Source organism: Clytia hemisphaerica, unplaced genomic scaffold (assembly GCF_902728285.1).
Source record: "Clytia hemisphaerica strain Z4C2 unplaced genomic scaffold, Clytia hemisphaerica genome assembly, whole genome shotgun sequence".
Taxonomy (NCBI): Eukaryota; Metazoa; Cnidaria; class Hydrozoa; order Leptothecata; family Clytiidae; genus Clytia; species Clytia hemisphaerica.
In genome coordinates this window covers 310130-335883 of record NW_027103327.1, presented here as the reverse complement: position 1 = coordinate 335883, position 25754 = coordinate 310130, and the positions used below count along the sequence as shown (strand labels likewise).

Below are 25754 nucleotides of genomic sequence, written 5' to 3'. Positions count from 1 at the left end.
CAAATTAATAGAAACACACACCAAACCTAATGTGAACACAAAAGTTTTAAGTCTGGAAATTTCTGGAACAGCAAGATTATCGGTCGGAACACAAAAATATTTTCTGGAAAAATTTACATTAAGTTTTGTGTGTTTTTCTATTAATTTGTGGGGTACTACTATACTATCATCATCAAGGATGAATCACATCAGTGACCCGGTCGGATCCACCCCGTTGGGAAACCCGGTGGGAAAAATTGCCAAAAATGGCCTAATTTCAAGTCCTGGTTATAAAAAGGAGTGACCGCGGTCAAAATTAATTGAAATTTCCAAACCCTGTCACAATTTAGTATATTATGATCTAACCCCAGTCAAATCTCGCACTATTTAGGTCGCCCTAAGTCGCAAAAAGTTTTGCCTGCGGTGGTTTCATTTAGTTTCACTTCAATTTCTATCATGGCTTTTCTATCAGATTTAATCCAAAAATTTAATGTCAGATGAGTTAGGCCCTTTACTTTGAGTAACCACTAAATATAGCCAAACGAGGGGTAAAAATGCAAAAATTTTCTTCGTCGACGCAAACTATGGTTGTGTCTCCTTACCAATATATATTTGACTTCTCTTCTTTCTATTGACCAGTTCGGGAAAAAATCGACGAAAAATGGTTTGGTCGCTATAAAGTTTTCTGGCTCAGTGGCGTATACCTTAAAAACTTTCTTTAAGATAAAAATTGAAGTTTTCTACATTTTATGTGACCTTTTAAAAGGCCTCTTTACCCCGATGAAAATTGAGGTAAAATTTTCCACCCTGGTGATTTATTTGAATTTTACAATTGGGCCCGGTAATTTCAATTTCTTCAGAGACAGCCCGGGGGATTTTAAAACTGCACCGGGGTCACTGAGACAGGGGTGTTATCTTTATGGGAAGCAAGCTGGCCGTTTCATTATAAAAATCTAATTTTCTTTCAAAACAATTTTCACCTAGCGATGTATGGAATGCTCAAATAGTAAAGCTTCACACGTGATATTTTACTGCTATGCTCCTTATATTATTTGGAATCTAGCTATGTAAGATTTAACATTTCTCTGGTGTAAAAAATCCGTTAACGGGGGGGGGGGGGGGGGGGGGGGGGGGGGGGGGGGGGGGGGTTGGAGGATATATTATTTTTTTCATGAATTACCCCTGAACATTTTGATTTTTGACCCCATGGACACGGGTTATACCCCTGGACAAACATCAAATCAACCCCGTGGACACAAAAAATTACCCCTCGACAATTTTTTGGCATTTTTTCAATACCCCTGGACAGTTCATCCTCCCATGAACGGACTTTTTCTGGAAGAGCCCAATGCTATTCTGGGAAGGACAATTTTCATACATTTTTTAAAAAATACTCTCGTCGAGATGTACATTTTCTTCACAAGCATTGCACTTATAAGCATATCTAGGCTCAGATATGGGAATAATTTAGCCATATGCTGAGCATTATCTCGAGCCTTTGAGATAATTTGTTTTTTTCTGTGCACTTTCCCCCCTAGTTTCGTTTGCTGAGCCTGGTATAGTTATCATCCTCCAAAAATTACTAATTTTGGATTTTTGGATTTAAGCTTCCTTTAAGCCTTTATTCAGGCTTGCCAGGCTCTCGACCTAAGCATCTATGAGCCTGTTTTTGGATTTTTATATACTCATAAAAAACACGTAGCAAGAATTCAAAAACAAAGCCTGTAAACATCCCTTTCTTTCAGACAGGCTTTGATACAAAGTAAGCCAGTTATTACTTTTTGACACATTGTAGGGGATTCCTTGGAATTTTAAAGCCCAGAGGGAACTGGAATTGAATCTTAAACCTCTTTAATCTGAAAATGCTTTCATGTTGCAGAAACTTATGCCCTGCGTTTATAATTTCAAAAGCACCATCAAGCATATTTTAAAATTATAAGTATCATACCTTGTACCGTGGGCATATTCGTAACCATTGTCACTGGCAATGGTCCTGATATCATCTTTCGGCATTTTTGATTTCAGGAAAGATTTGATATCGGTATCGATGTGGTTGAAATAGCGCAAGTGAATCGATGAATTCACCTTGTCGTGGATGGGAAAGACATCTTCAAATGCAGTTTCAAGAGCAACTTCCCCATCAGTTCCGTATATCAATTTATTAGGTGTCGTATCCTTGATGTTTCGTGCTAAAAAGTTGTAGTCATCTGTCTCCTTCTTATACGTTATAGAAATCGCTGTAAGAACAGTTGGATGTCTGGTGGGGTCGGTTTCAAAAACTACTGCTGGATGCTTCATAGTGCAAGGCGTGACGTAAAAAGGCCCACATTTATAGGTCATGTCTACACCCAGTTAACTTTTTGGATGTGATGCTCTGCAGAACCTTCAGATATATTTCTGTGTCGAGTCTGTGGCTACAAAAATTCGAGGCGTTACATTTTCTGTGGATTGGTCTTTTTTGGAATAGGTCACATTTTTCACAAATCTACCACTTGACAGCATCGTTAAAAGCTTTGAGAAATCTGTATTTTTAACTACTCCAGTGTTGCGATGCTTCGGCTTTTCCAAGTCTCTTGATGCGTTATAAGCTTGTGTTCTGTTTCTGGGCAGCTTCGCTGGGTTCGTAAAGTTCATAACACCGCCATTCTCATCCCTAACTTCTTGAATTGTATTCTTAGGCGAGATGAACTTGACCTTCCTTTTTATCTCGTCCATTACACTAGGAAGGGTTCTCACATGTAGCCTTCTTCTTTCCTTCTTTTTCGATTGCCATGCACGACATCGCTCAAAGACATTGAAAGTTGGATCAGGTAACCCTTTTGGTATTTCACAGTCATACCTTATGACAGCATACTTCGATACTCTTCCCCCAACTTCTTTGAAGCAAAAAATTTTCTTGTGGAGTCGTGCGCCTGCCAACAACTTTGCCGAACAACTGCTGTATTGGCGGTAGTAGATAGATATGGGTAGTTTCTTTTTCAATTGTGCCGACGTAATCGCATGATTTGATCTTTTCTTTATAATCAAAAGTGACCTTAACATTTCTTTTTGTTGAGGAGCATGGACCATACATGTGACCATCTGTTGTGATGTCTTTGATATTTACCTTTGTCGAGTCTATGACGAAGGTTGCATCATAGAAGATGTCACGGGGAACTCTCTCGCATACAAACTATTGATCGACCTCCTCCCCAATACATCTTTACCAGGTCCTCTAAATCGAGTTTGATTTTTGAATATTTTGGGTAGCTTTGATTTTCCATTGACGCTGAGTTTTCACCTAGAAAGAAAGATTATTATCACAGTCAGTTTAATTTTCAAAAAATGGCATGTTTTGCTGGTACTCTTTCTTCATATCTCATTGAGTTCTAGGTAGGGTTAAAAACACAAATTGAGAATGCTCTCCGGTGCCCAATAGACGGGGGGTTGGAATAAATGAGGGGTGTTGGAAAAAAATCTTAAAGCGTAATAAACGGGTTATGAGGTTGAAATAAAAATGTCCTGGGTGGCGATTTTTGGGCATGCGGAAATCCCTTTATAGCGAGACCCCCAGGACCCCCAGACATCCAAACCGGTCGATATGCAAAGCATGTGTGCCACCCTATTCAGCCCAGGTCCGGGGACCGTTCGGGGACCCCCGTTCGGTGTCCGGGAGGTTCCGAAATCGGTCCACGGAGTGACTTAGAACGATTTTTGCCGGCTTTTGACGATACTTTGAGGAAGTTTGAAGGACCTCCAATGATGCAAGGGTGTACCCTCACATCCCCCCAACCGGTGGGCACTGGTCGGACTCCCTGGACACCCAGCCGGGACCCCCAGAGACCGTCCGCGGCGGTACCGTTTTTATCCAATTTTGACGAATTTTCGCAAATTTTCAAGCCTTTCCAAGCTTTTCCAATCCTTTTGAAGGCTTCGGATGACTGATGGAGAGTGCTTGCTTTGAGTGAGAGCAAGGCAGAGGGTATCCGAAGGGGTCTGAAAGCCTATGGGGGGCTGTGGAGAGCTGCGGAGGCCTCAATCGGTCCGATCCGACCTCCAGGTCCAGTTAATTGCCCATGAAATTACCTGTTCTCATGACATGATAGAAAAGGTTTACTTTTTAAACTTTCCACTACACGTGTGGATGGTTGAACTTCAGGCAGTCACGCTCAAAAAAATGTTTTTGAATTTTTCTAAATTTTAGTGTTTGTTTCACTTACTACAGTATGTGGCCCGCAAAACGTCGATCAAATTTAAAATTTCTCTCAAATCTAGAGGAAAAGACATTTTACAAAAATTTTTGCTGCATGAAAAACCCAGAAGTTCTTTTTCAAAATTTTCAATTTTAACAATATTTTTCAATCGCTTAAAGATAGGTAGCTTTTTTCCCCAAAAACGGAGGTTTGCAATTTTAGCGATTTCTCGAGATATCTTTAAGATATGAATACACAATTTGGACCATAGTTTGGAAATGTGATTTAGAGGGTTTTGGACAATTAGTTTGATAAAATTTTCATAGTATACCCCTGGTTGTTAAAATACAGGTTTGGGGCCCCCAAAACGGAGGTGTAGTTAAATTCAAATTATTAAGCCCAGTGGTAATAGGGGGAAAAACTATGAACATATTTGTGTTTCAAAATTTTTTTTATTTTTTTTTTCAAAAAATTTTTTATTTTTTTTTTCAAAAAATTTTTAATTTTTTTTTTCAAAAAATTTTTAATTTTTTTTTTCAAAAAATTTTTTATTTTTTTTTTCAAAAAATTTTTTTATTTTCTTTTCTTTTAAGTTTTTTTTCAAAAATTTCACTTTTCACTTTTACAACGCTCGGCCACCATAGTACTCTCTTGTGCTTAGTTGTATGGGGGTCATGATTATCTAAATTAATGGATATATAAATTAATGTGTGATTTTAGTGATTTTCCCTAGGAAAATGAAGGTTTTTGACACTTTTGGACAAAAGTCATAAAATGAGGGTACATTCGCTGGAGTTAGGTATTCGGTATTCGGGATTCGGGATTTGCATTTGGGATTCGAAAAAGCTCAATAAAAACAAGTTCACGCATATCTGGGAAAATATTCCAGAAAAAATTATTCAGAATATGAGCTTAGTTGTCACGTGACTATGGGAAATTCCCCTTTTCAAGAGTTCAATTATTTTAGAGACCTTTCTTAAAAATGATTTGATTGACTTCAAATAATAAACAGATGCAAGCACACATACTAAGGAATAAATCCCAATGAAAAAAATTCAGAATATGAGCTCAGTTGTCACGTGAATATGGGAAATTTCCCTATTCGGGATTCAAATCATGTCAGGGACCTTTATTCAAAAGCTCGCCAGTCATCAAGGAATAGTTGGATTGACTTCAAATAAAAAACGGATGCAAGTTCACATGTCAGGGAAGTTATTCCAAAAATAAAAATTCAGAATATGAGCTTAATTGTCACGTGACTACGGGAAATTCCCCTATTCGGGATTCAAATTATTTCAGGGACCTTTTTCAAAAGCTTACCAGTCATCAGGGAATAGTTGGATTGACTTCAAATAAAAAACGGATGCAAGTTCACATGTCAAGAAAAATATTCCAAACAAAAAAATTCAGAGTATGAGCTTAGTTGTCACGTGACTATGGGAAATTCCCCTATTTGGGAGTTATTTCAATTTAGAGACCATTTTTAAAAAGCTTACCAGTCATAAGGAAATGGTTGGATTGACTTCAAATAACAAACGGATGCAAGTTCACATGTCAAGAAAAACATTCCGAAAAAGAAAATTCAGAATATGAGCTTAGTTGTCACGTGACTATGGGAAATTCCCCTTTTTGGGAGTTATTTCAGTTGGGACCTTTTTTGAAAAGCTCATAAAAACTCAAGGAAGAAAGATATCGACTTCAAATAACAAACGGATGCAAGTTCACATATCTGGAAAAATATTCCAAAAAAAATTATTCAGAATATGAGCTTAGTTGTCACGTGACTATGGGAAATTCTCCTTTTCAAGAGTTCAATTATTTTAGGGACCTTTCTTAAAAATGATTTGATTGACTTCAAATAATAAACGGATGCAAGTTCACATGCTAAGGAACAAGTTCCAAAAATAATTATTCAGAATATGAGCTTAGTTGTCACGTGACTATGGGAAATTCCCCTTTTTGGGAGATATTTCAGTTTATGGACTCGTGGAGTTTAAAAAAGGTACCCTGACCAGTGGAGCATCCCCGTAACCCATCTTGCCCATCTTGCCCTAGTACCCCCCCCCCCCGGACTAGCTTACCACTACCACTATACAATTTTATTGTGTATCCCCTGCCGAGCATTTTCATTAAAATTGCAACTGAATTTTTGGTTGTTGTGTTAGTGTGGGACCGTACTTTTGTAAGGACATAATCCAACATGTTTGGAAAGCAAGAAAAAGGTTGATGGGGGGGGGGGGGTGAGATGAAAATATATCTCAATTGAACATATCTTTGGGCTTTGCATTTTCAAATTTTCTCGTAGTTTGCACCCCCTTTTACATTATAAGAGGATGCCGACTTTTCTAGGGTCTCTCTATGGGGCACAGTACCACCAGGATTTGGCAAAAAAACTGGGGTGGGGTGGGAATATAGGGAAATAAAGGGGGCTTAAAAATTTTGGCCAATCTGATATATACAAATATGGTCAGTCTGTAAAGAATAAATAGTGATTGATGGCAAAAGGGTAGTTGATAAAACTAGCAAAGTTTCATTGTAATGGCTGCATACCGTGAGATCAAGTAACTTTCATCAGTTGAGGCTAACACCCATAGCCCTCAAATGAAAGACTTATGACTGGTCATTAAAATACATCGTTAAATCAAAACATAAATAATAGATTAGAGCTGCAAGTGGAGCTGCGTAGTTGTATTTTAATGACCAGACATGTCATTCATTTGAGGGCTATGCATGTTAGCCTCCACTGATGCAAGTTACCCGATCTAACTGTATACTTTGTACTCTTTAAATAATTTTGGTGGTGCATAGAGCAATTTTCCTTCAAAACGGATGTTCTGTAAGAAAGGGGACGGGGAGATAAAATTCGATCATAGAAAGGGGAATGGGTATATAGGGGGTGAAATAAACCTGGGGTCCGTACCCTCTGTGAACTATGTTTGCATAAACAGCCTTCTGACCGAGTCCCTGTTTCACTAATATTATATGATTCAAAAAGCTAACAAGATGTGGTGTGGATAATTTGAATATGGTGCAGTGAGAGCTACAGATCGAATCTGTGTTTTGCTGGACGCGCCAGTCTTTATGATTAACTTTATAAAGATACAGTCTGTATTGCAATATTCTTTGATAAAAGCATAACAAGTGTGTGCATTTTGAAAAAATTTGCTTGCAAATATTATTTTTTTAACTCAGCTTATTTTATTGCATTGCAAGAAAGTTGAAACCAGCAATAATAGCTCTTTATCAGCAAAAATAACTACTTTGCAGACAAAGTTCTAGCCTATTTGGTAAGAGTCTTTTTTATAACAAGTGTACTACTAAAGGGATAATCAGATTGTTTGTAATTTAACATGTGGCATCCTTCTATTGTCATGTAATAGCCCATTTTAAAAAATTTCAAATTGTGATACCTCAATCTCTGAAAGTTGTAACACAACAATTGAGGTTATACTTGGTACATTTTAAGAAAATGATTTCAAGGTTGCCACCCACTTTTTGCTCAAACTCTTTCATATTCTTAGAGACTTTTCAGGATTTTTAGTACAAAGATTGCATTCCGTGGAACAAATTTTTGCAGTACTCTTTTGGGCTTAATTGTAAAGGGGGTCACTTTGCAATTTTCCGGAAAAAATCCCCCCCCCCAAAAAATCATTTTATAATGACCCCCAAATTTTATGAAATTTTCCTGAGAAAGTCTAAAGCAAAAACCTTCATTCTCCTAGGGGTTTTTGGGAAAATCACCCCAAAATCAATCTTAATATTGACCTTCCGCATTTTATGGATTTTCTCCTAAAGTACCACTCCCCTACTTATTCCACCCACCCCTACAATTAAACACAAGAGTAGACACCCAAAAACGCAAAAATTATTTCCGCAGAATTAGTTCCTGCAAAAAATATTGCTATTAAACTTGTTCTTGACTTCTTGATCAGAGTGATTTAAGTTCTCTCCTACTGTAGAAATAATTTGACTCAAAAATATTCCAAAATAGCCTGCCTGCCTGTTTTTTTTCCAAAAAGCCCTTTATAGCACCAGAAAGAATTTATATGCCCAATTACCAACATCATATCCATTTGTAATTATGATATAAGATGAAAAGTGAAAAAAGATAGAGATGACGTGTTCTTTAGAAAAAGTAACAAATTTGTTTTATTACTGGTTAACGACCATCCCGGGGGGGGGGTACTAGGGTTGGCGAAAGAGGGGTATGTGCGGACGGGACCTCCGAAAACCAACCCTTAGAGAGACTGATTTTTGCTGAAAAGGAGACCTTATCGGAGTTTTTGATTTTTCTAAAAAAGCGATGCATTGTGGGATTGTTTCGAGTGTATTACAATAGAAATCCCTTAGGAATTCCTCGAGGGAATTCTATTGTAATACACTCGAAACAATCCCACAATGCATCGTTTTTTTAGAAAAATCAAAAACTCCAATAAGGTCTATTCAAAATGAGCAGAAACGCATTTTCCACACATGACAACTTTAAAAGCGTTTCAACTTTGATTTACATGACTTGATAAAAAGTGAGATATTTCAAATTGAGACAATTTTATTTAAATCAAAAGTAGCCAGAAAAGGTCTGGTGACAAGTCACAAAATTAACCGGAGATCTCATTTTGTTCCAGATTGGTGAATATCATGACACCCCTGTTTCACAGACCCGGTGGGACCCCCTAGCCACTGGAAATTCAGGCCCAAAAAATTGTCCCCGGTGGAAAAAAGCATAGAAACTTGTCCCAACTGAAAAAAGGCTCATCCCCATTGAAAAACGTAAAAAATCTTTAAATCCCCACTAAACTTTGATCGACTTAAATGTCTCACCCCACCAATATTTCGAACAAAGAACAATAGAATTCAGTATCCCCGGTGAAAAAAATCCGTTTTGGATAACCCCGTTGGATTTTATGTATCTTTATTTATAACCACAAATTATGTCACATTGTTACGGCGTTTCTCATTTCGTTGAATCTTTTTCTGAACCCGCCACGAATTTTTTTCTGAACCCACGAATTTTTTTCATGGACCCACGAATTTTTTTTCATGGACCGACGAATTTTTTTTCTGGACCCAAGAATTTTTTTTCTGGACCCACGAATTTTTTTCATGGACCCACGAATTTTTTTTATGGACTCACGAATTTTTTTCTGGACCCACAAATTTTTTTACGCGACCCACGGATTTTTGTTGTGGACCCACAAATTTTTTTCCGACCCTCGAAGGCACACAACCCACGCAATTTATCACACTCTCTAATTCTCTATGCTAACGCCGATCAATTGACATCTGGAAAATGAATTGAATTACAAGCCCATGTACAGAAAAAAATCTAATCTGATTGCAATATGTGAAGTGAAAACGAAAGTGGCCAGCTGAAACATCTACACGAATACGAATTTGGGGAGTACACGCTCGTTAATCAAAAGAATGTTGACACTAACAAGGGACGTGGTATTATCATATTATCGCATAACTCCATCAAGCATTTAATTGTCAGGTCTTCGACAGTTGAATTTAAAGAGGCTTACACTATCGAAAGTTCGTCTTGCAGATAAATATCTGTTGGTGTTTGCTTGTCTTTATCGTAGCCCAACAAAAACCAGATCATCTGACCAAAACAATGCCAAGCTGAATTCTCTTGTCAAGTCCATCTCCCTGGACAAGAAATACTCTCATAAAACCCTCATTGGTGATTTTAACTATCCGACAATCAATTGGGAGAATTGGACCACACCCCATAACGAGGAGAGTAAGAGGAACAATTTCTGGATGTGCTGCGCGATTTTTTCTTACGCCAACATGTCGATGAGCCTACAAGATGCCGTGGATCTGATGATCCGTCGACCATCGATTTAATCTTTACAGATGAAAAGAATCAAGTTCCTGATCTACATTACCTAAGCCCGCTTGGAAGAAGCGACCATAATGTTCTAGCTTTCAACTTCACAGCCTACACTGAGCGCAAATCAAACTCAAAACGTTATGCGTATAACCTGGGCGACTACGCCACCATGAAACAAGAAGCTAGTGTATGGTCTAGAAAGTTCCTTGAAGGCATAGATCAAATGCCAATAGGGGAAACTTGGAATTTATTTAAAAGTAAGCTGTGGACAAAATTTATTGATAAAAAGGGCGTGGCCTCGATGCTAATTAGGTTTAAATTGCAGGTAAATTTGATGACCTACAAACAGTTTTAGTTGCTATATTGGCGAAGCTGGAAGAATCGAAATGCTGTTCAGTTACTGTAGGATTCACTGACTACCTGCCAAGTTTAAACAAAACTGAAGCACGCACTGTGTTAAAAACAATTTTGCAATTAAAAAAACAAAAGTATTTATAATTAATTTGTATCAATTTCTAACACCTGATCTTATGACCGGACATGTCAATGATTAATCGTGGACAAAATTTATTGACAAAAAGGGCGTGGCCTCGATGCTAATTAGGGAAATTCCCTTATTTAGGATTCAAAACACGAAAATTGCAAAGTTTGGCTAGTTCTCAGTTCCCTCGTTGAATTTTGATCAATTTCTAAACACCTGATCTTATAACCGGACATGTCAATGATTAATCGTGGACAAAATTTATTGACAAAAAGGGCGTGGCCTCGATGCTAATTAGGTTTAAATTGCAGGTAAATTCGATGACCTACAAACAGTTTTAGTTGCTATATTGGCGAAGCTGGAAGAATCGAAATGCCGTTCAGTTACTGTAGGATTCACTGACTACCTACCAAGTTTAAACAAAACTGAAGCACGCACTGTGTTAAAAACAATTTTGCAATTAAAAAAAACAAAAGTATCTATAATTAATAATTAATTATAATTAATAATTAATTCGATTTAGCTGCCCAGAGAAGCACTTGGGTTCATTGAGATTCATTAAAAACCTATTCAAGTATTGAATTACTAAACTTGCAAAAAAAACACATGAAAAAAACAAGCGTCTTTTCCTTTCTATTTTTCTATACATTGTTCAATTCCAACCCATTTTATCAATAGATTTTGTCCACAATTAATCATTGACATGTCCAGTCATAAGACCAGGTGTTTAGAAATTGATCCAAACTCAACGAGGGGACTGAAAACTAGCCAAACTTTGCAATTTTCGTGTTTTGAATCCTAAATAGGGGAATTTATTGAGGAAAAGGGCGTGGCCTCGATGCTAATAAGGGAAATTCCCTTATTTAGGACTCAAAACACGAAAATTGCAAAGTTTGGCTAGTTCTTAGTCTTCTCGTTGAGTTTTGATCAATTTCTAACCTGGCCTTATAACCGGACATGGTGTTTAAAAATTGATCCAAGTTCAACGAGGGAACTGAGAACTAGCCAAACTTTGCAATTTTCGTGTTTTGAATCCTAATTAGCGTCAAGGCCACGCCCATTTTTATATCAATTTTTGTCAAGAACTGCTCTATGTTATGTAATCCTTCAAGATCTTTTAGTTTGAAGTCAATATCTTTTTTAATTTTTTTTACAAAGCTTTTTACGAATCCTGAATCCGAATCCGAATCCTTGAATCCCAATCCTACAATCCAGCGAATCTACCTAAAATGTGGTGTCTGGATAAGTATTCTGGTCATATCTTTTATCTTTGACGTTCAGTGAAGATTTCTGATCTATGTCTCCTTCCGAAGAATATTAGTTACACGGTCTTCTATAGGTGGAGTACGGGATATACAGGGTCAGTAAAAACCGTATTGGTGGGAAGACTTGCCGAGAATTATCATTTGAAAATTTCTGAACATCAAGAGATGGCTAAAGCAAGAAGAATTCTGATTAACAATATACTTAGTATTGTTGGTATAGTAGTAAACTGGATTTTTTTATCTTCATTAAGCAGTTATTGGACAGAGTCGAATCCAATATTTTTCATATTGGATGAGACTGCGTTCGAATAAATGGTTTATAATTCGTTCATTGCTAAAATATTTCTCGTTTTCAAACATAATTTCAATTTATATGCTCGTAAGTCTGATTTATTGGCAGTTTTTTATTCAAAAGTCTTATTTTCATTTTGTGACGTAAAGTCAAAAAGAAGATGCTCAATTGTCATTGAACTCGTTGTGTGACGTCAATTTTTTAAATATGTAGCCCCCATGGAAGTTTTGTTTTGAAAACCTTTTAATTGATGCTTACCTTTTAATAGTTACTACTTTTTCGATCAACGCGCGGAGCAAAATAGTTTCTTTTTTCCTCTAGCCAATTAAAACTTTCGCGTGCTGGGTGAAGCCAATGTTTTAGGTCAGTCAATCAAGATTTGTGTTGAAAAATAAAGCTGGGAATGAGCTGGAAAAGCAGTCCTTGAGAAATTTTAAGGTCGAGACAGTTATAATTTGTTCCATTTTAATCTGAAAATTTCTTGTAAAATGCCGAAGACTTTTAGTTCTAATCCATCACTTGATTCTTCTGAAGCCTCAGAAATATTAGAAAGCTTAATATTTAAGATTATTCTCCGACGCGCATAAATAGCGACATTTGATTGGTTTCTTTGCTGTCCAGTATTTTCGATTATTATCCGACGCGCATAAATAGCGACATTTGATTGGCTTCTTTGCTGTCCAATATTTTCAAATATATAGCTTCCATGGAGGCTACATATTTCAAAAATTGACGTCACGCAACGAGTTCAATGACAATTGAGCATCTTCTTTTTCTTTTTGACGTTACGTCACAAAATAAAAATAAGACTTTTGAATAAAAAGCTACCAAGAAACCAGATTTACGGTCTTATAAATTGGAATTATGCTTGAAAACGAGAAGTATTTTAGCGATGAACGGATAATAAACCATTTATTTGGACGCAGTCTCATCCAATATGAAAAATATTGGGCTACGAGAAAAGATATTGGACTCGGCGAAGCCTCGTCCAATATCTTTTCTCGCACGCCCAATATTTTTGCATATTGGATTCGACTTTGTCCAATAACTGCTTAATATATAGCTTCCAACAAGTGCGCTATATTTTGCGTCCTTTTTTTCTCGATTGGGAAAAACAACAACAAGATTTTTCTGGCGAACAACTCCGCTTCTTAGAGCAGCAAAAGCCCTCCGTGGCAATAAATAATAAGTATATATTTGAAAGTTTTTACCCCCTGACTCCAATGAGGATTATCATCTAGAAAGTTTTCATTTTTTGACTCTGGTCTGTGAAATACACGGCTACCCCACAGCCTAGCCAAATTGGCTACCCTGCTTTTTAGACCAACCCCTCTCGAAGGGACAAGTCGATGCTTGTATGTAAGACTCAATTTTCATTTGCATTGAAATTTATTTTACGGTCTAATGTCAGTCACCAAGGTGGAGCCCTAAGCCCAAAAAACAAGTAAAATCCAAGGAAATGAACATAGCCCAAGTCCTGTCTTGAACAAAGGAATAGAGGACTTTTAAAGTGGGTACGCATATTCGTTCGACTATTGGGATTTATTCGTAAACCTATTAAGGGCTCTGACGAGGCCCCTCCCCCAGCAGCACCCCTAATCACGCCATCACACAAAAAAACTTTTCTCCATCACCCATCACGAAAATCACGAAAATCACTAAAATTTGTCATCACGCAAAAAATAGCAAAAAATAGCCCAAATCACACATCACGCCTCAAATTTTTGCCCTATCACGCATCATGCCAAAATCTTGATCACGCCATCACGCCAAAAAGAATCTCTAATCACGCCATCACGCAAGAAAAAGTCCCAATCACGCCATACGCAGACCGCTTGGGGGCCTCTCTGACCATAGTCTAAAAATTGATTTTGGTATTTGAAAATAAATGTTATATTTTAGGTTCCTTAATACTTTTAAGAATTGCCTTTATAGGCTGCGTTTAGACCAGCCTGGCATTTGTAATTGCTTGCAGTATTCTTTTGAATTCTATTGTTCCGCGCAATTGTTCGGTTTGTCAAATGCCAATGATGCCAGCGTGTTGGCATTTCATTGGCATTTGAAATGCCATTTTGAGCAAAGGAATCCCCTTTTCTGGCATTTCAAATCAAACAAAGGAACCAAAACAAAGAGAACAAGACGACTCAGAGTCGAAAATTTCGCAAAGTATTTGATTATAGTGCGGGCCACTATGTCGCGAAAAAGCTTCTGTTCCTTAAATGTAGAAGATCAAAATTTGAGAGGTGGGGCCGGGTGGGAGCACCCGCTGCCATGGAAACTGACGTCATTGGTTACTATGGCAACCAAAGTGAAAAGTCGTCAAAATTGAAAACATTTTTGTTCCATTCGAAAGAGCATGAAAAACTGATGAAAAAAAATCACAACCTATATCTGAAAATGAATATATCATGAGATATTAAGGAAATAAGGCAAAATGACGTCAGGAAACGATGACGTCATCGAAAAATAAAGATTTGTCAAAATTCAAAAATTTTACTTTGTTTATAAAAGAATACCTATGGTGAACATAAAATATTATTACGAAAAAGTCAGAAAATCCTATTTAAGAAGTGTATTAGCCAAAATTGATATTTTTAAATTTTGCCTGTAATAATGTGCTGGCTGGGCGTACTCCCAAGCTCCAACCTTCGACAGGCAAAAATTGAAAATATCAACAAGCTGCTGCACACGGGAAGACATAGTGGCCTCTACTATTATTCATAAATGAAATAATCATATTAAGGGCTCTGACCATAGTGAATTTTTCATAATCGCCGTGTTCAAAATGTGTTTTCTGACTGATGTAACCAACAAAATTATGGCATGTTATACATTTTCTGTTAGACAAACTATTCCTGAATCTGAAAATTCAAAAATTGCATTGAAAAAATTTGATGAAGAAGAAAATGAAGACTTTTGCGAGGAAGAGTATTTCAACTTTGAAGAGCTTAGTTTAGGCGAAGAAAAAACATTTTGAAAATTTTTTGGCAGTAGATGGTGTATCTTTTACCGAACAATAAAAATTTTTGCGGAAAATTTTTGTAAATGCTTCTTTGTCTCGAAATCTTCAAAATAGTGGTTTTTCATCAATTTTTCATCTGGATTTTGCTTAAAAAAAAGCCATAACTTTTGACACATCTTTTTAGAAAAATTTTCCGCAAAATTTAAAATAGTTCAATTCTTTGCGGAAAGTTTGAAAAAAGTTCGAAACAAAAAGGTTAATTACCCATTAAAACTTAGCACTTTTTATAAAAGAAGATGATGCAACATATTATTAACGTCTTTTTAAAGTTCATAACGTCATTTTTGCAATTAAGTTCTCAATTACTCTTAAAGGGTTTGATTAAAAAGCAATTTATAAAGGCAATTCTTTGTTAAAAGTGTTAAAGAATCTAAAACATAACTTTTATGTTCAGATACTAAAATCAATTTTCTGAATATGGTCAGAGCCCTTAAACAACTGGGGAATACAAAGGGTTGAAGAATGTCAATCGGACCTCTAACAGAGAATAAAGTTACCCTTACAGAGACAAGGCGAAAAAGTGACTCTTAGAGCACATTTTCAAAAAATGTTCTAACATTCTAGAGATTTTTTTGACTTTTCAAGTTCGTACCTTAAATAATTCCGAGACTTGGGAAGGTTAAAAACAGAACCTTAGCATCAGCACAGCATATACCTGGTATATACATATTTATGCCCAAGTACACCCCCACACCTTCACCATTAAAAGAATGCAATAAATAGAACGGGGCTAGAGCTATATTGTCACCCAAATGTGAACTGTCCCAGTGTGGCCAAGATACATTTCAATATAATACCAATATCTTTGACTATTTACAAAAATATTAAAATGTTTACACCTTGTAGATAAATCAAAAATAACTGTTTCAAGGCTCGAAAAGCACAAATTTGGAAAATTACATGAATATTTTAAATTAATTAATTTAAATTTTTAAGGCCAATTTTTTTTCTGCAAAAATGTTACTGCTACTTTGTTACTGCTGTTACTTGCCTTAAATCCATATCATTGAGACGTGGAGTTACTCTTAGGTTCCAAATAAACGGCCCCCCCCCGCTTGTTAATTTTTCGAAAATTTTCCAACCCCCCCGGACCTTATTAGGACCCCCCCGTTTATTAATCTCTAAGAATATTTTCAGCTGTCAAAGAGAAGGCCCCTTATTTTGTTCTAAATAGCCTGATTTTAGCCTATTTTTACCTTATTTTTGGGTTTCAGAAGTACAATCTCCAACCCCCCGGCAATTAGACCCCCCCCCGTTTATTGAAATCTAGAAAATTTTCCAACCAACTAATGTCAACATCCCCCTTCTAATTTCGACATCCTTCTTTAAAGATAGGAATAATTGGAAGGTCAGAATCGCTGATGGAAACTATTTTTCTTTGCTTAGCAATCAGAGAAGAAATCTTTTGTCTATATACCGTGAGATTGGGTAACTTGCATCAGTGGAGGCTAACATGCATAGCCCTCAAATGAAAGACCTGGCTGGTCATTAAAATACAACTCTCGCAGCTCTACTCTATACCATTTTTGTTTTGATTAACTTATTATTTTAATGACCAGTCAGATATTTCATTTGAGGGCTATGCATGTTAGCCTCCACTGATGCAAGTTACCCAATCTCACGGTAAGTGATCCCAACCTTCCTATTATTCCTATCTCTAAAGAAGGGTGTTGGAATTAGAAGAGGGATGTCGACATTAGACCAACTTACGGTACTAGATAGAACCTATCGATATCCAGTCAATTGATTTGTTATCGATGTGTCATCGATAGAAAATAAATCAATTGTTTTGAGTGGGAGTCTGGGCACTGTATAAAAAAGTTTGTCTTTGAGTTATATATCTGGTCAATCAAAACTCAAATCCATTGTATATACCCTATTATTATCAATTTAAAGTTTACGATTTTTGATATTTGATTCACTCCAGTCATTGGGTGACCTTTGAAGGCTCGTACACTTCCTACACTTCCAATGAACCGCTGTGAGTGGGAATCTAAAATTGACGCCTGCTTAGCAATCGGTGGCAAATGATTCATACTTCAGGAGCATCGTCTCTTATTTCCCCGATTTCTACTTCCTATTTTACCTGATTTCTATCCAGTGTTTCTCTGCCTACTCTAGCTAGCGAAAGTAACTCTATCACTTATAGATTGACACCCCTGCTATAAATCTCTGTGAAATACTTAGTAAATGATAATACTTAGTAAATGATAATCTGTCTTACAACACAACTTAACAAATATCAACAAATAATTCTACTTGTAAAAATGAAGATCATACCTGTCTGTGTTGTTGGTATTGTTGTTGTGTGTAGTGATGTTCAAGAGCAACTCTAATTGTAAGATTCCTATCACTTTATTGGTGCATTACTAACTACACAAACATAAAATACTATGCTATTGTAAAGAAATATAAACCTCTTTAAGTACTCTAAGAACATCAAAAACATGATAAAAACACAAAAATCCAGAGCAAGTCTAACAGCATGATCGAATCCGCCATTTTAAAAAACTAGTAATGTTTACGAATGCTTGGTTCCACCTACCTAAGCACTTGCGGAGTGGAATCATTAAATTTTATTTTAGCGAGTGAGTTCATATTATAGAATCTTCGAGAATGTTCTAGAAGTTTCAACTACTTTCGTTTTCTAATTTTTTTTCCGCACCGCCGCCGCGAAAGACGATTGTAATACTTTCGCTATGCGAAATTAAAAAATGACATTTTTGATTTTTTAAAGTATTTGACGTTTTTTATTCAGTTCTTTCTATAGATTGTAAAATTTGCAAGATTTGCCATAGCCTAGCCCTACGGCCAAAAGTTTCATTCTTAATGACTGCAGTTTTTGAGAAATTCCATGTTTTTCATTGTTTGATTTGTCAAAGTTGAACTTGAGGGAATCACCTTTTCAATAATGACTCTAAAAAGACGATTCCTTAAATGCCATGACAGAAAATACAATGGAAAAGCTATTAAAATCGAATCCCTCATGAGCAAATCCCAAATTGCAAATGCCAGTTGGTCTAAACGCAGCTATAAATTGCTTTTTAATCGAATCCCTTAAGAGTATTTAAGAAATTTAATTGCAAAAATGACGTTCTGAACTTTAAGAAGATGTTAATAATATGTTGTATCACCCTCTTTCACAAAGAGTGCTTAGTTTTAATGGGTAATTAACTTTTTTGTTTCAAAATTTCTTTACACCGTCCGCAAAGAATTGAACCATTTTAAATTTTGCGGAAAATTTTTCTAAAAAGATGTGTCAAAAGTTATGACTGTTTTTTTTAAGCAAAATCCAGATGAAAAATTGATGAAAATTGTTCGGTAAAAGATACACTACTGGGAAAACTTTTTCAAAATGTTTTATCTTCGCTGAAACTAAGCTCTTCAAAGCTGAAATACTCTTCCTCGCAAAAGTCTTCATTTTCTTCTTCATCAAATTTTTTGAATGCAATTTTTGAATTTTCAGATTCAGGAATAGTTTGTCTAACAGAAAATGTATAACATGCCATAGTTTTGTTGGTTACATCAGTCAGAAAACACATTTTAAACACGGCAATTATGAAAAATTCACTATGGTCAGAGCCCTTAAATATGATTTTAAAAACGCTTTTTTATATGATGAAATAGGCCAAAAAAATGATAAGAATAAGAATAAGAATATGTTAAGAATATCACCATCATGGCCATCATGTAATTTTGCAACAGAACCTAAAAATATCATTTTAGAGAATATTGCCCCAATTATTTTCCCCAATAAAACTCACTGCTTTCACAATAATCCCATTTCATGCTTTAGGTGTATTATATATGTTTAATTTTTATGTTGAATTTCTTATCTAATTTTTCTTGGAAAATGCAACAAATTGTTTAAGGCCATTCCATTTTCTTTGGAATTTACAGGAAAATGTTTTAACTCTCTATATTAAATTCATGATTCAACTTACGAGAAAATATTATTTAAATCGTTTACGTAGCTCTCAAAAGTGGCAGCGAGCAAAGCGAGCTTAATTATCATGGTAAAAAACCACCGTCTCGGACAACGCTGGAATGGTTAGTATAAAAAGCGTGTGTGCAAATTAATTAGTGTTTTTGTAGGTTTCTTATTTTTGAATGGTAGTGATAAAAGAAGTACACTGATCTTGAATATACTATTTACAAAAACTGATAAATTATTTGGTTGATTCATTCCCATTGCTCCACTGAGGGGAAGTGGTGACCATTTGGGTACTCCCACATCTCCTCAGGCTCAAAATGGTGACCATTCGGATATTCTGGGTTGGAAGCAGCAATGACATCTTCATTTTTCTCAGGCTTCTTTTTCTTTTCAGACTTTTTGATTGACATCACTTCCATTTTCCGTTTTTTATCCAAGCAAGAAGGAAACATTTTTTTTAGATCCTGATTTTCTCCTTCCAAAAGTTTGATTTTTTCATTGGCCAAGTCCAGCTTGGCAAGAAGAACTTTGATATCTTCAATGTTTTCTTTGTTTTTAATCTGGTCAATGTTCTGTAAAGATACCTCTTCTTTATCGAAATCCTCTGATAACCAAGGATGGCTGATAATTCTGTCGATGGTAACTCTTCTTGACGGGTCATGATGCAACATTTCTCGCAAGAGATTGATGAATTCTACAAAGATGATTATAGTATGTCGTTATTTCATTATTAATTTCGCATAGCGAAAGTATTACGATAGGCTTTCGTGGCGACGGCGGCGGTGCGGAAGAAAAATTAGAAAACGAAAGTAGTTGAAACTTCTAGAACATTCTCGAAAATTCTGAAATATGGACTCACTCGCTAAGATAAAATTAAATGATTCCGGTCTGCAAGTGTTTGGTAGGCGTGACCAAGCATTCGTAAACATTGCTTTTTTTTAATGGCGGATTTCAGCATGCTGTCAGACTTGCTCTGTTTTTTTGTATTTTTGTCATGTTTTTAGTGTTTTTAGAGTACTTAAAGAGGATTATTTTTCTTTTAGCATAGTATTTTATGTTTGTGTAGTTAGTAAATGCACCAATAAAGTGACATGAATCTTACAATTAAAGAACTGTTCTTGAAAATCACTACACACAACAACACAGACAACAGACAGGTATGATCTTCATTTTTACAGGTAGAGTTATTTGTTGATATTTGATTAAGTTGTGTTGTAAGACAGATTATCATTTACTAAGTATTTCACAGAAAAATTTATGGCAGGGGATGCCAATGTGTATAAGTGATAAAAGTTTTATATATACCTTTTGTTTTGTTAGCTTAGCTACCGTGAGATCGGGTTAATTTACCTTGCATCAGTGGAGGCAAACATGCATAGCCCTCAAATGAATGACCCGTCTGGTCATTAAAATACAAAGTTAAATCAAAACAAAAATGATACAGTAGAGCTGTGTGCGGAGCTGCATAGTTCATTTGTTTTGGAATTTTTGTTGCTATTTGATTGGTCAGTCATTTGATTGATGGCTATGCAAGTTTCCCTCCACTGATGCAAGTTACCCGACTTCACAGTAGGTAGGTGAGATGTGTCAGTTTCCAGACTTTCCCACTCTAGATAACTATTTCCAATCGATGACTACCGTAAGTAGTTGGGTTGGTCTAATAACGACATCCCTCGTCTAAATTCTGACACCCTTCTTTAGAGAAAGGAATAATATGAAAGCTTGAATCACTGATTGAAAAAGGGTTATTCCTCTCTGACCACTATATAAGCAAAGAAAAACAGTTTCAATCTTTCTATAAATCTCAGCTGGTAAAAAGGGTGTCGGAATTAGAGGAGGGGAGTCGACACATTAGACCAAGTTACAGTAATCGCTAACCAACCGATTGATTGGATACCGCTTGATTTCAATAATCATTGAATTGATAGGTAATCGAGACTATTCTAACTGATAATAGATTGGTTTTTCATCAATTGGCTGTCGATTGATTGTGAACAATATCGAACATCTTAAGAGTAAATCGATGGAAATTCCATCAATTGATAGCCAATCAAAAGCTTCCCGTTAAATCTTGATTATAATTGCCTATCGATTATCAAAAACAATAAATATCCAATCCATCAATTATTTATCGATTAGTAATCGATTGGAAAAGGATATCGATTGTATCGAATGGGAGAGTCTGGCATGTTGGATGGGCGCTTCGTGGAATAGTGGTCATTAACCTTGAATACTACACAGGCTTCAAAGGTTTCGATTCCTGATGGCAACGGTTCACTTGGAAAGTGAATGAGCCTTCACCCGGGTCAACCCAAATGAATGTGAGTGAGGGAAACAATGACAAGATTGTTATCAAATTTGATCGACCTGCTCGAAATCAATTTTCTATTGTATTTGTAAAGTCAATCAAAAAATTCTCAAAAATGTGTAACTCTGCGTCTCAATGACATGGATGCAATGCAAATAACAGCAGTAACAAAGTTTTAGCTTTTAAAGGTAAAAAAACTTTTGCAGAAAGAAAATTGGTTTACAAATTTCACTATAATTTCCACCAAATTTAGAATATTTCATGTAATTTTCCAAATTTGTGCTTTTTCAAGCTTTCAAACAGTTATTTTTCTTATCTAATTCTCTAATAGCAATATTTTGCCAAAAATAGCCCTCATGGTCTAATCAAACTCTTTTATATATATTTATTTTTCAAGGCATCATCAAAATTAAATGCCTGCCACAGTTGATTGTGTTTGATTTTGTTTTATTGAGATAGCATATATTGTATAGTGTCTGTTGTCCCAAAAGTATGTAGATTCTTTACCTTTCAAACAAATTCTCAGCACCGAGTTATGCTAAAGTAGAAAGTTATACAGGAAAGATATATTAGAGGTGAACGAGGGTGAACAATCTAGTATGACTAAAAGTTTTTGAAATATTGAGAAACTATGAAGAAAAAGGAAAGAAGATGAGTAAAGTGAGGATTGTTACTTTTTGCTTGTGATGATGTGAAACTATAGTACATTTCAACATTGAGGATTTCAAATCTCTGCACAAATTTCACGTACCTCTCTAAGATAAAAAGTTACTGTACAGCCTTGTGGGCTAAAATATTGAAAATAGCAAACATGACCAAAATAGCAGAATATAGAGTTTGAGCTTTTTGATATGTTTTCGTTTAATTTGGTTTAAATTCGATTTATCTTTACAAGGTGTAAACTTTTTGTATTTTTGTAAATGTTTGTATATATCTTTGTCGGATTGATATTTATTTATTTGTCAACACAGGTCAGGTTATATACAATATACCGTATACAAACTATATACAATTTCATATATATTGGCAGTAAAAACTGATGTGGACTGTATTCATGTAACTTGGCCACACTGGGACAGTTCACATTTAGGTGGCAATAAAGCTCTAGCTCTAGCCTCGTTCTATTTATTGCATTCTTTTAATGGTAAAGGGGGAGGGAGTACTTAGACATCAATAGGTACCAGGTATGTGCTGATGTTGAGGTTTGGTTTTTGACCTTCCCAAGTCTCTCTGAATTATTTAAGGTACGAAACTTGAAAAGTCAAAAAAAGATCTCTAGAAGGTTAGAAATTCTTTTAATAATTGTTCTTAGAGTCACTTTTTCGACTTGTCTATGTAAGGATAACTTTATTCTCTGTTAGAGCCAGTTTTTCTCAGGTCTGACCTGACATTCTCTAACCCTAGTACTCCCCCAGTCCCGGTCGTTTAAAATGATTATATCATCTATGAATAATCAAACACTGTGCGAAATTTTCGACTCTGAGTCGTCTTGTTTTGTTTAGATTACAATAGTAGATGACTTTCTACTAAAGATCCTTCGGCTGCACCTTTATAGCAACCACCTAGCAGCCTCCTTACGTCCCATAGCGCCTTCCACGCTCCACTAGACAGCAACTTAACAATTGCTGTCTAGCCCTCCTGAACTTTAGTGTTATATCGGCAGCGATCGGCGGCGGACCAGCTCAGGACTTAGGGTTGTTAGTATTCTTATATTTATAGTTAGCATTGTAGGGCACTGTTATTGTCAAATAATCTGAATAGTAACTGCATAGTCTCACATCACTGTCTGTAGGTAAGATTAGGTTCTGCTCCCTAGGTTCTTAACCCGTCCCCTTCGTAGCTAAGATTGACTCAATCTCTGGTTCCTAATTAAGATGTCTGATCATCCCCTTAGATAGGCTCCAGTACAAATTAGATAATAGAATGAAAAAATTAAAATTGAAATTACAGCCAAATTTTTGCTCCATTTTTTTTTTTCTGGAGAAAGCTTAAAGTTGCCTATCTAGCCCTTCGGGCTTTACAGATCTGTGATCTAAGTTCTCTTGGATTATTGAAGATATAATAATAAAAGCAATAAAATCAAATGTGATTTGATTGATGCCTTTAGTAGTGTAGTAGTCAGTGCTACGATTAGAGAACGATTTGTCGATTTATTGAAAATAACTCTGAAGGCCAATTTAAGTACAACCCTTCTGGGTTGTGATAAGCAAGGTTAAAATGTTGAAATTAGATAGCTTACAGTGACCAAATATCAGCTTTCCGACCATCATATCGGGCATCACAGGTACCGTTGTATCCGCTAACCACTTCTGGAGCCATATAAGACATGGTTCCACAAAATGTCTCACAGAGGCGATCACGTGATGATGGGAAACTTGAAATGCCGAAATCTAAAAGGAAAGAAAATATTGATATACAGTATATGAAGTATGGATTTCTTACAACACCAACTTAAACTTATTGAAATCACAGTACACAGTACGCCTAACGTAATTTGGAGTTTTTCGCTTATCAGAGTTTCCTACATAAATATATACACCATCTTTCAGTGCTGAGTTGTCTTAAAAGGTCTAATTTAATGCTGGGAAAGCTTACCAGAAATTTTGATTATTCCACTTTCATCAAGCAAGATGTTTTCGAGTTTTTAATCTCTAAAAAATATACAAATAAACAATATGAATAACAATTTAGGGAAATCAGTCAAAGCAAAATTTAATTTCTAAAATTCTCCACACACGGCAGCAATTTTCAATCTCGATTGACACTTCAAGAATGAAAGGATTGCCGCTTATCAATTAGACTAGCAAACTAGTCTGTAAATTAATTATGTCAGAGGGCGGGAACATAAAGGCGGCGGGCGTTTGCTAGAATAGGAGCTGCGTAGGAGAGCGAGCAAAAGTTGGTGAGAGGCTGCTGATATACAGACTAGAACATTCTGCCACGGCTTCATTTTGGAGGTGTGAGAACGGAGGAGTGCTTTCCTAAATTTTGGAGGGAGAAAAGCCGACAGACCACTTTGTTTTGAATTTTGGGTGGTGGAGGAGCCACCTTTCAAGTTTTGAAACTTTTACATCTTTAGTTGTTTTTGTTATTCATACATTCTTAAAAAGGTAAGTATTTGCAATTTAGCTTCAGTTTTCTACAATCATCAAAAGTGTACAAGGATTATTCAGTTTTCCTTATGCAGGTTGGTGGTATATGTTACGTGCTTTTGGGGCTTTTTGCTAGCCTCTTTCATTCAAGGTAAGAAATATTTTTTCTAACAGTCTAATTTAGTTCCACCTAAATACTTTTTGCTCTTTATTTTAGTACTTACAGACTACTTGTTAAGGAACTTGATTACTCTAGTCTCATTGTGGCTAAGTGAACCCCTCCAACACTCTTTTCTATGAATACAACAGTAACACTAACCAGGCAGGAACTCTGCTCAAAAGTACCCAACAAAATAACCTTTTTGAAAAAATTTTGACACTATTTTAAGAATAATAACATATCATAATAATCAATAATTCTGACACTTTTAATATCTCACGATAACCTAACACAGGTTTTCAAGCCGTACGGTACCAAAAATTTTTTGGTACGGTTTGAAAACTATTTTTAGGTTATCGTGAGAATAAACAGCGTTTCCTGGTTAGTTTAAAGAAACTCCAAAGATTATCCCTCTCATCACTCTCAGGCTGCTGTCTGACAGTCCGACCCTCTTCAACAGACTCACTGCTACAAAAAACAACCTGTCCTGACTGTCAGCATGTAACGTACCAGCCAAGCACAGGAAAATTATACGTGTAACATCTGTCATGTACAAATTTAATTTGTGAAAAATTGAAATTTGCAGAATTTAGTGCTGTGATAAGATAGCTCTGATAGAAAATCCAGAGTTTATATGGTGACAGAAGAGTTTTTGGGTACATGTAATTCATGATTTTAGAAAAATGCAGTATTTTTGTCATGAGAAGAGAATTATTGTAAATTCTGACCTTTTTCTATATACTGTGGCTATGTGCTGAAGAATTTTCTTGTCACACCAAAAATGCTGAAAAATTAACCTTACACTTTATGGCTAAATTTTTTTGGGAGTTTTCTTGCCACACTAATTTTACAATTTAATATAATTATTTAAATTAAACTTACCTATTTGAGAAATTTTTGTTGTCAAACTGAGAATTCTGAATTTTCACCGTAATATAAATTCTGACAAATTTTCATCTACGTACAATTATAATTTTGGGGAAATCCCACTTGTTTGACAGTATACTTGTCCGACGGTACATTTGTTAGACCGGTTGTTTGACAGTTATTAGTTCGACACCCATTTGCTCGACTGCATGGTTTTTCAACGACCACTTGTTCGACACTCTTCTCTCAAACAACTGGTCTGTTGAACAACTATATAGATTGTCGAACAAGTGGATTGTCAATCAACTGGGTTGTCGATCATTTTGGCACCCATTTGTTCCAC

The 25754-nt window shown here is 35.9% G+C and overlaps 1 long non-coding RNA gene across 1 annotated transcript in view; it reads right to left on the bottom strand.

Annotated features, from left to right (window-relative positions):
• The window catches only part of LOC136815467 (uncharacterized), a 36159-nt gene extending 12214 nt beyond the window's left edge, over nt 1-23945 (bottom strand). The window contains exons 1-3 of the long non-coding RNA XR_010847721.1: nt 23888-23945; nt 23532-23682; nt 1928-3259 (exon numbers count right to left, since the gene is read on the bottom strand). This is a non-coding gene — a long non-coding RNA (uncharacterized lncRNA). The remainder of the gene's footprint in view (nt 1-1927; nt 3260-23531; nt 23683-23887) is intronic.
• Nucleotides 23946-25754: the final 1809 nt, after the last annotated feature.